This window comes from Castor canadensis, chromosome 1 (assembly GCF_047511655.1).
Source record: "Castor canadensis chromosome 1, mCasCan1.hap1v2, whole genome shotgun sequence".
Taxonomy (NCBI): Eukaryota; Metazoa; Chordata; class Mammalia; order Rodentia; family Castoridae; genus Castor; species Castor canadensis.
This window is the reverse complement of record NC_133386.1, coordinates 55411883-55426077: the sequence shown is the minus strand read 5'-3', so window position 1 is coordinate 55426077 and position 14195 is coordinate 55411883. Positions and strand designations below refer to the sequence as shown.

Below are 14195 nucleotides of genomic sequence, written 5' to 3'. Positions count from 1 at the left end.
ATCAAAATCACGGGGTGAGAGGGAACTTTATCCAGTTCCCAGGTTTCCAATGTATTCTCTTTGCTGGATAACTGCGATGTACCCTTTATTTATCCTCTATGTACCAGAAAGCCCACAGGCACCAACAGACTCCTTGTGCCTACCCTTAGTCTCTGCTTGAATTCAGCCAATGAGGACCACCAGAAAGCGATCAGAGGGAGGGGCTTGGAAGTTCAACTTCTTATTTCCCTGACTCTCTCTGTGAGGTACTCAAGCTGGATCCATGTCTTGACTAAAGTTCACCGTTCCTGTTAGCTAGCCTTCTCTGCCCAGCATCTAAGTTTCATTCTGGTTGTAACAGCTCCTTTCTCTTATCCCTTTTAAGCCTAGGAGGGTCACAGTTTGCTCTATTACTACTAGCCCCACAGGCAAGCACTCTAGCACTAAGCCACAGCCCCAGCCCATAAAGAGTCTCTTTATCAACTCAAATTACATTCTCTTCCTGTGAGGATTCTGACTGGCAGTGTTCACCATCCATTCTAGTGGAATTTTACTCTGTGAAATCTAAATAGTATATTCTGGTTTTTATTAGAGGTAAATATATAAATTGCCTATATGAATATCTCTCATTTAAAAACCATCACTAAATATGTGACTCAATGGTTTTTGTAAAATTATCAGCATGATTTTTTTAAACTTAAACATTTTACTCCAAGGAAATTATCACTCTTTTGTCAGACAACAAGAATTCTATAACCTATTACCTGTAACCTATACCTTCATTCCATGAATGACTACCAGAAAGCTCATAGCTAAATAGACAGAGAGAGAGAGAGAGAGAGAGAGAGAGAGAGCTGGGGATGTAGCTCAGTGGTAGAGTGCTTGTCTAGCATACACAATGCCCTGGATTTGATCCTCAACACCAAAAAAAAAAAAAAGTTCAGGTTTCTTTTAACCATATTCATTTCACCTTACTTTTACATAGAATATAATGGTCTATATAGACTTTGATGGTTTATGGAATTTAATAGCACATAATATTTCAACAAAATCATCACAGAGGATTGTCAGTGAACCTGAACCAGAAAGAGGTCAAGATTTCATTTTGGTGTTTTGTTAAGTAGATGTCTTTAATTGTAACCATTTTGAAGTTAGAAAGGCAGACCAAGTGCCACATGTCTATACTGGTTTTGTTTTCTTTTTTTTGGTGGCACTGGGGTTTGAGCTGAAGGCCTCATGCTTGCTAGGCAGGTGCTCTACCACTTGAACCACTCCACCAGCCCCCCCCAAAAAAATCAGATATAAGTAGGCTCCGATAAGAGACTTCTTGATGAAACAGCAAATATCTCAAACAAAGGCCCTGAGTTCTAGTATATTCATTCTTCTCTAAAATATCCCACCCTTGATTGCTGGTTGGAATATAGTATGTCTCCCATAAATGCTTATTGAATTGCTAAAGGAAATTGATATATCAATTACGAGAAATAAGTCTAGAAAGTACATTTCATTTGTTATTTGAATACATTCTTTTTGGTGTTTTGTTTGTTTAGTTTTGTTTTGAGAAAGGGTCTCACTATGTAGTCCAGACTACATGATCCTACTATCTTGCCTCACAAGTGTTGGGATTGCAGGTATGTTCCATCACATCTGGCTGAACAAAGGCTTACCCATTAAACATTTTTATAAGTACATATATAATATTTCAACAAAATCATCCATGGAGGATTAAGTTAGTGAACCAGACAGAGGTCAAAGTCAGGCCTAATTCTAGACATCTATGTCTCTAACTACTTAGATTGTTAGTCAAGTCCCAAGTAGGAGAAGCAAGTAGGCAAGCCCTAGGAACCAAAGGAATATGAACACAAGATCTCAGTGGGAACAGGGAAAGTCAATGACCATACTAAAATAAGAAAAGTGGAAGATTATATTTTGGTAGTTAGAAAATTACAACAATTCAGAGATACTGAAACAAGAGTACTCCATGAAAACCGCTCTTATAATGAAAAAAGGATTATTTAAATTATCACTTAATGTTTATTTCTCTTTTTTAAAGTTTTTAAAATATAAAGTTAAAAGATAGAAATAGATCAACAAGTAATAATAAAATATACATTTTTGTGTCCCAAACCTAATTTAAGAAGTGAATCATTTGGGCTGGACAAGGTAGTACACCCCTGTGAGCCCCACTACAAAGCAAGAGGCATAGGTAGGAAAATCAAGGTGAGCTTGGTCCCAGGGGGAAAAGCATGAGACCTTCTCTAAAAACTACTGCAAGAAAGAGAGAGAGGAAGGGAGGGAGGGAGGTATGGAGGGAAGAAAGAAGGAAGGAAGGAAGGGAGGGAGGGAAAGAGGGAGGGAGGGAGGAAGGAAGGAAGGAAGGAAGGGAAAGAAAGTTAACTATTTAAAACATCTGGGAGGCCTCTTGTATGACGTTCTTGGGTCCTGCCTCTCAAGGGTCACCACTATCTGCACTTTGTAATAATTCACTTGCTATTCTTAATAGTTTAATCAGATGTTGGTTAGTTTTACATATTTATAAAGTACATATACCTGTTTCTGACATTTTTAGCTTAATCTTATAATTATGGAATTCATCCTTGTCATTAGGTATAATTGTAGTTTCTTGGTTTCCATTGCTGTATAGAATTTCAGTATATGAATATGACTACAGTTGACTCTTTTATTCTTCAGATGTGGAGTAGCTATTCTTGAATATTTTCTCTCTCATATTGATTTTTCCATCAGTTGTCAAGTTTCTTTTTTTAAGTTAGCAAACAAACACAAATCCCTATTTGGGTTTTTATTAGAGTGGCATTGAACCTGGAGATCAGTTTTGCATAAACTGACCTCTATGCTATGAGCATGTCTACCCATGAGCATCACACATCTGCCTATTTACTCGGTCTCCTTTAGTAACTATCACAACAGTTGACTGACCTGTCAAATAAAGACTACAATTATATTTATTCCCAGGTACTTTCTATTCATGATGGCTATATTAAAAACCTTTTTCATGCTATATTTTCTAACTGCAGCTGGTGTAATAATGATGATGTTGGTAAAAACGACTAACAAATGTTCCATGTTCACGATTCCTCAGACATAGGTCTACACACTCTGCACTTAAGGCAGGGTCTGTGATGTTAAATAGTGTACTGGATATTACAGCTAGTAACTGGTAGTCAGGATTAAAGAAGGAATTCTGGCAACAGAGCATATGCTCTTAACCACAACACTGTGTTTTTCTGTATACTTAAGTTTCCTGAGCCTGCCATAACAAATTACCATGAAATCAGTGGCTTTAAAACTACAGAAACCTATTCTCTCACAGTGATAAAGGCAAGAAATACAAAATCCATCAGGGTTGTCTCTCTCTGGGGGTTCTAAGAGAGAATCCTTCCTTGGCTCTTCCAGCTCTGATGGGTGTCCTGACGAGCTCCTGTCTGCATCATTCCAGTCCCCATCTCTGTCTCCACATCCCCTTCTCCTATGGGTATCCAATGTCCTTCTTCCTCTCCTTTGTCTTTGGATTTAGGACCTGACTAAATAATCTAAAAACCTTAACTTAAGCACCTACTTTCATATCTATTCTTTTACTATACAATGTAATATTTACAGGTTCTGGGCATTAGGTCCTGATAATCCACTAAACATCTGGAGGAAATCAACTGACTCTTGGATATGCCATATAAATCCAGGAATGTAATCAATTCTAATAAATATCTATTGATTCTTTTGAGTTTTCATTATAGACAATCATATCATCTGTAATTGTGCAAATCTGCTTTTTCTTTTCTGGAGATTCCATATTTTATTGTACGTGCTATCTTATTATCATCACAAACAAAACCAAACGTTTGGTAAGTTTCCTAGATAAAAGACATGGTACTGGATGATGTGGGGATCAAATGGATGGAAAAGACATAGCCTTTGCCCTCTCAAAAGCATGACTGGGATATGGTTTGTATACATAAAAAATACAACTGTATACATGGAAAAAAAAAAACTGAACAGGGTTGCCATTACCTCTGCAGACTGAGATCTGTTTTTCTTCTGCCCCTTGCACAAGTGTATGCTGCATCACCCCACATGGGCTGCTGGGTCCTGACTCCTCACCCTCCTTTTTTTCCCTTGTTTTGACAAATGTCCAACGTCGAGTCTATAGTCTGAGTCACTAGTATAGTAATATTGGAAGTAAATGGAAAAGAAAATCAGGAAAAGCTTGCAGGGAATAGGGGAGAGAGAGAGAAAGAGGGAGAGGGAAATAGAGAGAGGGAGAGAGAGAGCTATAGCTGGTCTCTACCTGGCAGGGCTTCTTGTTCCCTTGTCATCTCCAAACAGGCCACCAAGGCTCTGAAATCGTTCCCAGAAGCTGATTGCCAAGCTGGGAACTGAAGGGACATAAGACAAATAAATGAGACATTACTTTCTTGTCCAAGAAAAGAGCAAAAGGTTAAGAAAATAAATAAAAGAAAATACAAGTATGGAATTTGGATTAAGGAGGCATTTTTAACCTTTCAGTTGTTACAGACACTATTTTATTATTGTGAAATATAAATATTTTAAAAACACATATGTATATATTTACTTGTATATATGAGAAATATATACATGCATATACTTAAATAAAAGAAATATTAAAATAGTATTCTAAATAAATAAAATGTATTTATTTACATATATACATCTTTATTTATATACTATGTATTTATTTAAATATATGCATATTTAAATTTTTAAATGCTTCAATTGCTACAAGCCATCAGGATTTAAGTAAGAAAAACACTTGAGAAAAGAAATTTCTGTTTAGAGAGTGAAATATAAATTAATTCACTTTTAAGAAAAAAAAAAGTCCACAACAACCTATTTTTTTGTAATTTACCATAATGAATTCTCCTTTGAATATGGACAATTTTGAAGTAGCTTTAATTCAGTTAATCCTTGGGATTAATTACTACTCAAAAAATTTAAATGGTTTGCAAAATAGGATGTACTCTCCAATTCTTTTTTCCTTTGGTGGTACTAGGGTTTTGAACTCAGGGCCTCACACTTGTTAGGCAGGTGCTCTACCACTTGAACCACTCCACCAGCCATGGAATACCTCTTTATAGGAAGTTACAGCTCAGGAAGCTGTAAACTGGCAAAGAGCTCAGACAAGGATTAGAGAAAGAGCCCTGTTAACCCCTATGCATACCTGAGCTTGCATTAAGAGCTCTATTTACAGCCAGTTTCTTTGTAGGAATCTTCTTTAGCCACTTATCTATGGATCAGGTAGACATTTTAATTATATTAGAAAGCACAATCCATAAACCCACTAAACTGGGCTCATGTAAACTACAATTGGCCAAAATGCATCCGAGTCTTCCCACCTCACCTGGAAGTGGCTGATGGGTTGGCTACTCCAGGAAGGCTGTGGGTTAACCCTCCACCCCCAAAAACACAGCTTTTAACATGACTTGGATCACAATAGATAATTTGGAGGGTACAGGGCAGGAGCACACAGAAACCAAGAAAGGAAGAGGAGTTACAGGATTGGGGAAATCCGTTTTCTGAGGTGTAAGCTAGCCTGTGGAACCAAGCACCCAGCAGTAAGTTCAACTCTGAAGATAGAAATGGAAGGCTAGGAGGCTAAAACCAAAGAAGTGAAATGGGCTGCAGGTGTAGCTCAGAGGTAGAATGCATGCTTAGCATGCACATGACCTTGGGTTCCCCCCCCCCGCCCCCAGCCTCCCTTCCCCAAAAAAAGTGAAATGGAAAAGCATGTAAGAGAAACATGTAAAGAGGAGGGAGATGAAGGATGAAGGGAATCAACTAAAGTGCACTTATGGGTATATGGAGAATCACCCCAGTTGCAATAACTCCCTAGCCAAACCAAAGCTAAAATAAATAGGTCACACAGCAACATACACATAACATAATCCCAACAAAACACACCACCAATAATACCTAATGGGGTTTTTTGTTTGCAGTGCTGGGGATAGGATCCAGGGTCTCACACAAGTTAGGCAGGCACTCTACCACTGAGGTACAACCCTACCTAGTCCCATAAACCTAATCATTTGTTCTGGTTCCCACATAGGCTCTCATCATTACTGTGAATTTTTATTACATGGCTGAAAGAAACAGTAGTGAAATGATTACATACGACAGCACCATTAGCAACACAATCACAGTATTGGAAACCCTGAACTATTAATCATTTTAGGAACACACGCTTTTGCTGATTGAGATTTTTTTTTTTTTAACAACAGGAAAGTCTTCCTTTTTTCTTTTTTTAATTATGCAACAAAATTCATGGATTTTTCTGTGCCTACAGCAAGAAGATGCTGAGCTGACAGTTGATCCAACCAATCTGAGGGAGCCCCTTACCCACTGTTGAAAGGTGTGCCCACTTTCCCAGGACACACAGCCATATCTCAGCAGAGGTGATGGACAAACCCATGGTTCTACAAGACTTGGAAGGTAGCTTTAACTTTAGGGAGACTTCCATCCAATTCATGACCTTGAAAGGATCGTGAGGCTTTGAAAGGAGTCTCAGAGGATGTTCTGGATATTTAGAACGTGCCTTTGTTTATGATCCCAGCTCTTCATTAGAACCAGAGCAAATATGAATATGTCCTCAGCTCTATCCTGGTGCCTGGTGCCACTATTTGAGTCTCCTTTTGGCTCTGGAAACTTTTCATCTTGTCCTATATAGAAATGTTGTACCTTGAGCTGTAATCCTAGCCCTCAGGAGGTACAGGCAGGAGGATTATGAGTTTGAGGTCAGTCTGGGCTAAATGACAAATTCCAGGCCAACCTGGGCTACATAGCCAGACCTGTCTCAAAAGAAATAAAAATTACACCTTAATCATACATTGGTTTTTAATCTGAACTTGGTGAGAGCAAAATCTGCTGGAAAGAATTCCTATAGTACTTAAACATAAGGTAGGATAGACACCTAAGAGTGGTAAGCAGTAGGGAGAAAGATCCTAAAGGCACAGCTGGGAAGACATCATAGAGAATCTTCCTGCTCAGTTTTCACTGGATCTGGATAATCTTTCTCTTTGGCTGATAGATTCCTCTCTGACTTATACTTAGTCCAAACTATTACTTCTTAGAAAGAGGCATTTTTTTTTTTTCTGGTGCTGGGGATAGATAGCTTGTGACTTCTGGGCAAGGGCTCTACCACTGAACTACATCTCTGGCCCCAAACTACCATTTCTTGGTAGATCTGATTGACTTCTTCGTAAAGACTTAAATGGAAAAGAGGTGCTAGCAGGGGTGAAGAGAATAGTGGTGCTTGCAGCAGAACCGAAAATATGCAGTCTCACCAAGCCAGACTAGACCTGGCATTTCTGTGGTCCACGCTGGTTTCTATGGCCTCCTCTTTAGTGTGATTGATGGACTAATCTCTAAGTTCCTTCTTTCTCACTCTCTTCCTATGTCTAAGCATCTGACTAAGAAATGAACATGGCTAAAATTGATGTGACTTTTTGTCAAATCTTGAGGTCCCTAAGTCATGTTCTAGAGATAGAACCTACCTCCACCAAGTGGAGTTCAGTTTCTAAATATTTAGGAGAGACTCATCAAGATCAGGAAACCTATATCATGTAGTAGGCTGTTTAAAATGAATCTATAATTCATTGGACTTTGCTGAAATTGTGCCAGCACTGAGAGTTAATTACCAGATGTTCAAATAGTAAATACAGATACTGTTCAACAAACAAATATTTGGCTTCCCAAATATGTTTGATTCATTGGGATACATGTGTTGCTCGCTAATTATCTTAGAGAACAAGACAGCATGTCAGAATTCAAAGATTTGCAAAAGGAGACAGTGATAAGTAAGTATTCCTGAATAATCCAAACATCAATTTTTCTTCTGATGTCTTGTCAAACAGGAGGCAGAGATCCTAGATTCCAGTTACCACTGTTTAAAGTCTCATCATGAATTCACAGCCCACTGGTTACCAGGGAAAGTGGGACATCAGCTTGGTGTCAGATCAGGTACCCAATCCTTGCTCTGTGACATCCTCATTGTGTGATTTGGAGCAAGCTGTTTAACTTCTCAACCCATTTCCTCATCAATGGAATACATTGTTGAGAAGATCGGACAGAGAATGTAATTGAGGTACCTAAGAATGACCAAGTAATAGAAACTTGGTATAAATGTTTGGTTTCATATGTTGAAACCTTAATCCCCAAATATAATAGTATTTGGAGGTATTTGGCATTTTGGGAGGTAAACATGAAGATGGAGCCCACATGAATGGGATTCATTCATGAATCCCACTGGGACCTCAGTATGATTGTCATTTTCCCCATACACACACTCCCCACCCATCATACAAGGACACAGCCAGAAGGCTGCTATCTGCAAGCCAGGGAGAGAACCATCATCAATCACTGACCCTGCCTGCACCTTCATCTTAGACTTCATAGTCTCTAAGACAGTGGAAAATAAATGTCTGTTGTTTAATAGCCATCTGTGGGGATATCATTTTAGCAGTCTGAGCTGATTAATAGTGTATAATAATAGAGTAGTAGGATAATTTTTTTTAAATCTTGACTGTTATTTTTTTCCCAAGTATTCCTCACCATTTGGCCTTTGCTTTCATTCAGTTATATAGGTCCTTACTTAAAGGGTATATGAGCAGAAAGCAGAGAAAAAAGGCATATCTTCTCAACTTCTGGCCATCCCATACTGGAGATCAAACCCAAAGCCTTGTGCATGCTAAGCAAGCACTCTATCATACTGACCTATACCCCAGTCCTCCTTGGCTTTGGAACTTCAAAGGCCAAGGCTCTACAGAAAGAGAATGGACAGACAAGAGTTTAGGCTGATGACAGAATCAGTAAGGATGGCTTTCCCTCATCCAGGAGGGAAAGGATACCTTGGCTTTGAAGGCAGGCAGTGTGCAGGGCTGAAAAAAAAGCAAAGGGAGTTTTGAAAGTCAATATAAGGAGCAGTTGGATTCCCAGAATATTCTCACTCCCTTCACACCAAGCGAGGCCATATCTACTGCTATACTGTGGGAAAAGTGACAGGTTTAATCTCTGCAGGGGGGAGGCATGAAAGATCTAGATTTGGCACAGCAATTACAGGTGAAGGTAGGATTGAAGCACTATAGGGTGAAATGAGGAATTCATGATAATTAGAGTTCTGATCAATGTTCTAACGCTCTGCTTCCTCTGGCAATCAGAACACTGACAGCCAAGCTGGACAAGAGTGGCTCACGCCTGTAATCGTAGCTATTTGGGAGGCTGAGATCAAGAGGATTGAGGAGCAAGTTTGGAGGCCAACCTGGGCAAATAATAGTTCATAAGATCCATCTTCGAAATAATCAAGGTAAAATGGACTTCATATGTGCCTCAAATGGTAGAGCACCTGCTTTGCAATCACGAAGCCCTGAGTTCAAACCCCATCCCTGCCAAAAAAAAAATTGACAGCCAGACATACATAGAAGTTTTCCAGGTTAATTTTTTGACTTTGCAATTGGTTTGCTGGGAAATTAAATACATTTTTTACTTATAGTACTTTGGTTTACCATAGGTTATCTGAATGTGATCCATTGTAAGTCAAGGAGCATGTGTGCTCCCAGGGAAAAGATTAGAGAGTACATTTCTGCAGACACTGAAAAGCTCAAGATAAACACCTACACACACTGACATTTGGGATTTCTCAAAAAAGAAAAAGTTTGTTTGCTGTCTTATCTCACTTCAGGGAACACTGCCAGCCAGTGAATCCTCACCTCCTCTCTCCCCAACCCACAATTTCTGATCAGCTTGCTAGTACTGTGTCTTGGCTGTCCAAGAATTGCCAGAAACATATCTGAAAGACAAAGAAAAATCAAGAAATACATAAAAAGATCTTGGAAAAAATAAATAATATAGGCAGAAGATAAAATTTTTAAAACATTATCCTAAGTATCCTCAGGTAAATAGAAATATAATTCATATATAAAACAAGAATAGAAGGATATGGAAAAGAAGAACAATTAGAAAACAAAAAAATCACTCAGATACTTAAAATATTATTCCTAAATTAATAAGACATTTCAATAATCCTACTTATTTGCAGATTTTTATACATAGTTTTAGCCAAGTATTATCAAAAAAAAGACAGTAAGTTTTAAAAATCAAAGAAATTTCAAAACCAAAAATGTTAAATTCCTACGTGTGCATTACACAGCTCAGTGGATGCAGAGAAGCACTCAGTCTTGTGTTATCATTGGTTGTGTATAGATTATTGTGTGATCTGCTGAGTGTTTCTCTGCCCTTAGTTTTGTGAAAATCTGCCTCCCAAAAAGCAAATGGTGCCCAAAAAAGCAAGTCATAGCTATGGTAATCCTCCCAAGCCAAAAGATGTGCAGTGTACTTAATATAAGTGATGAGGTGAAGATTTGAGATTTGCTGCAAGGCGGCATGTCTTTAGTGGAAGCTGGGCGGCATTGGGAGAAAGGTGAACTGAGCATCCACAGGACAGCAGTGGACTCTACACAGCCTCAGTGGCTGTCTCCCTGCAACCATACACCTGAGAATACTAACAGTCTGCTGTAATTAACAAATTTTCCAGCAATAATGGAAAACACGAAAAGAAAAATCAGAGTGTCAGTTTAAGAGGTCTACAATGAGACTTGGTAAAAATTCCAGGAAAATAAGAGGAACTAAAGAGAACTTATTACAATAATACTATTTCTCAGAACTGAAATCGTTCACAATTGATGGGCCACAAAATTTCGGTCATCAAAGGTAACCAGAAGCAAAGTTAACAGTAAAACAACAAAGTAGAAATAAATGATTTAAGACTCACATCAAAATAAATGCTACCCTCTGAAAATATAAAAGAGCTTCTACAAATAATAATTATATAAAAAAAAAAACACCCTAATAGAAAAACCTGGTAAAATGTCACAAAAAAGGGAACTTAAGCTGAGGGCATGGCTCAAGTTGTAGAGCATGTGATTAGTGAGCATGAGGCCCTGAGTTCAAACCCCAGTGCCACCAAAATAAACAAACAAAAGGACTCTTAAATGGCCTCAAAATATGATAAGGTGACTAACTTCACTCGTAATGAAAGAAATACACATTAAATCTCACAGTCACCTTTTTTATCTATTAAAGTTAACAAATTGTACATATATATATGTGTGTGTGTGTGTGTTTATATTAGCAAGAGCACGGAGAAATAAGCAGTCTCATATAGGAGTGTAAATTGATCTAACCTCAGAGGTAGGCAGGTTGGCCAAACCTATGGACAATACAAATGCACACATTTTTTAGCCATAAATTTCACTTCCAATTTTTTTCTTTAGATATACTCACATGTGAAATTACTTATATACAAGATTTTCTCTGCCATATTGTTTTAATGGATAAAATTAAAAACAACCTATATACCAGAAAACGAGTTAAATACATTATAGTATGTATGTAAACTTTCTTATTCTACAAAAACAGAAAAGAGTGACCAGGTATGTTGGTACACACCTGTAATCACAACCTTCAGGAGCTTTAGGTAGGAGGATCATGAGTCTAAGATCAGCCAGGTCTATATAGCAAGACCCTGTCTCAAAAGATGAAAGAGAAAGAAAACAAGGAAGGAAGAAAGGGAGGGAGGGAGGGACACCGGTTTATGTACTTAGTTGTGAAATGAAATAGAAAATACATTACTTCAAAAAACAAAGCATAGGGCTGTGGGAGTGGCTCAAGTGGTAAGAGTGCCTGCTTAAAACCATGAAGCCCTGAGTTCAAACCAAAGTGCCAAAAACAAAAAAACAAGCACAGGACAGGATTTGTACTTTGTGCATTAGTTGTCCGTGTTTGTGTAATAAACCATACCAAAACATAATAAAATATTCATTTTATTATGCTCACAAATTCTGTGGGTCAGGATTTTCTGACAAGACATAGTGGGCAATTTGCTCTGCCATGTTTGGAACATCAGCTGAACAGACTTGGAAGTGACCTAATGCCCGGAGGCTGAGAGCATCAGGTATCTTCACACATCTGGCAGTTAGTGTGGGGTGTCGCCTAGGGCTTCACTTGGAGCCATCAATCAAATCACACATTCTAGTCTCTTTCTGTGTCCTGGACTTTCACTCACTGGGTTTCAAGAACAAGTGTCCCAGCTGGGCATGGCGGTACACTTCTGTAATCCTAGCACCTGGGAGGCTGAGGCGGGAGGATCTCGAGTTCAAGGCCATATCGCCAGCTACAGGCCAGCCTGGGCAGCATAGAGAGACCCTGTCTCAAAAAAGAAGACAAACAAAAAAGAATAAGGGTCACTGCTGCCACATTCCATTGGCTGAGCCAGTCCTTCTATCCAAGGGGAGGGGACATAAACATAATTGCTTATTGGGAAAAGTATCAATCGTCATTATATGATAAGAGATTAGGTGGAACCGAATATCACAGGGCCGTGATTTGGGAAATACAATCTACCATCATAGGCTATGATTCGTGTAACTATATGTGAGTGTATATTTTGCTTTTCTATGCAGAATCTCTCTGAAAGGCACAATACCAATTGCCTCTGGGATTACAGAACAGGAGTGAGAGGAAGATTTTTGTTTTCGACCTTTTAAAAACCTTTAAATTTTGAACAATGCAAATGTTTTACGTATTCAAAATATACATATTTAGCTCATTTCTTTCCAAAGATAAGGAGACAATCTTTCTAGAGAAAAGAGGGGAAAAAAAGCCAGTCTCACACAATCAGAAATTAGAGTGACAGTAGACTTCTTTGGAATCTAGAAAACAAGGAACAAAGGCTTTACCATTTGAAGGAGAAGTTTTTAAACTAGAATTGCACCAGAATTCCCAACAATCAGGCATGAGGTAGAAAATGGACATTTGCAGGCCTGCATGGTTTTAAATTTTTAATGTTCTATGAACCTTTTTTTTAAAAAAAAAAAATACCCCTAAAGGGTATGAGCTACTCATTCTCTGTAGGAAAAAGACATGGCCAGAGAGAGATGCTGTGCTTACTACTGCATATAACATTCTCATAGCTGCATTAAACTGAACTCCAAGTGATGATTTAATAAAAACTATGAGGCCAGCAGTTTGTCTTTCTATGGTCTGTTGGCCATTTCAGAACTTTGGAAATGTAATGGTCAATCCATTAGAAAGAAACATCTGGCTAGGGGAAAAAAAGAGAGAGAAAGTGAGTGTCAGATTTCCAAAAGTAGATGGAAGGGAATAGAAACCTCAAAACAGCTAAGACCGCATCCTCTGTAGACAAAAGCCACTATAAATCTGAAGTTTAAATATCAAGAACTAGAAGTATAAGCATGTCATTTAGAAATCCAGAAGAAAATAGTCAAAAACAACAAGTTAATTTAAGCTAAAAGTAGCTGAGCACCTGTGGCCCACCTAGCTACACTGGAGGTTGATATCAGGAAGATCACAGTTCTCAGCCAGCCCAAGCAAATAGTTTGAAAGACCCTATCTCAAAAACCCATCACAAAAAAAGGGGTGATAGAGTGGCTCAAGTGGTAGAGCACCTGCCTAGCAAGTGTGAGGCCCTGGGTTCAAACCTTAGTACTACCAAAAAAAAAAAAAGTACTTGCCTCTTGGTCTTAGAAATCAGGGATGGGGAAGGAAGAAAACAGATTTTGTGTGCACGTGTGTGTGTGTGTGTGTGTGTGTGTGAGTGTGTGTGTGTGTGTGTATGTGTGTGTGTGTGAGAGAGAGAGAGAGAGAGAGAGAGAGAGAGGGAGATTGGGGTTTGAACTCAGGGTTTTACTATTACAAAGCAGGCTCAAATTCTACCACTTGAGCCACACCTCCAGTCCATTTTGCTCTGGTTATTTTGGAGATGGAGTCTAGCAAACTATTTGCCCCAGCTGGCCTCAAACCAAGATCCTCCCAATCTCAATCTCCCAAATAGCTAGGATTACAGGTATGAACAACCATCGCCTGGCTGCTATTGCTCCTATGTAGTGAGAATAGTCTTAGGAAGGGAAACCAGGAGTATGATGTTTCTGAAGTTTTTATGAAGTCAAGCCTTTATCTAACCAAGCTGTTCACAAAAAGTGAACATCAGCATGGAGTCTACAAGAATAGAGCCTACAAAGCAGGAATTGTAGTGTCAGTGGTAAACCTGCACTGCATCAAGGCCAGAGATCCTGGAGAGACAGAAATGGGGATGGTCCAAGTTGACAACTTGTGTCCTTTGAGAAGCAAAGAAAGGTTACTGAGCATCTCCAGGACCACATCCCTGCCTTTTG

The 14195-nt window shown here is 38.7% G+C and overlaps 1 pseudogene; it reads left to right on the top strand.

Moving 5' to 3' along the window:
• The first annotated feature begins 12998 nt into the window (after nt 1-12998).
• LOC141416607 (small nucleolar RNA SNORA2/SNORA34 family) lies at nt 12999-13103 on the top strand (annotated as a pseudogene).
• The last annotated feature ends 1092 nt before the right edge of the window (nt 13104-14195 follow it).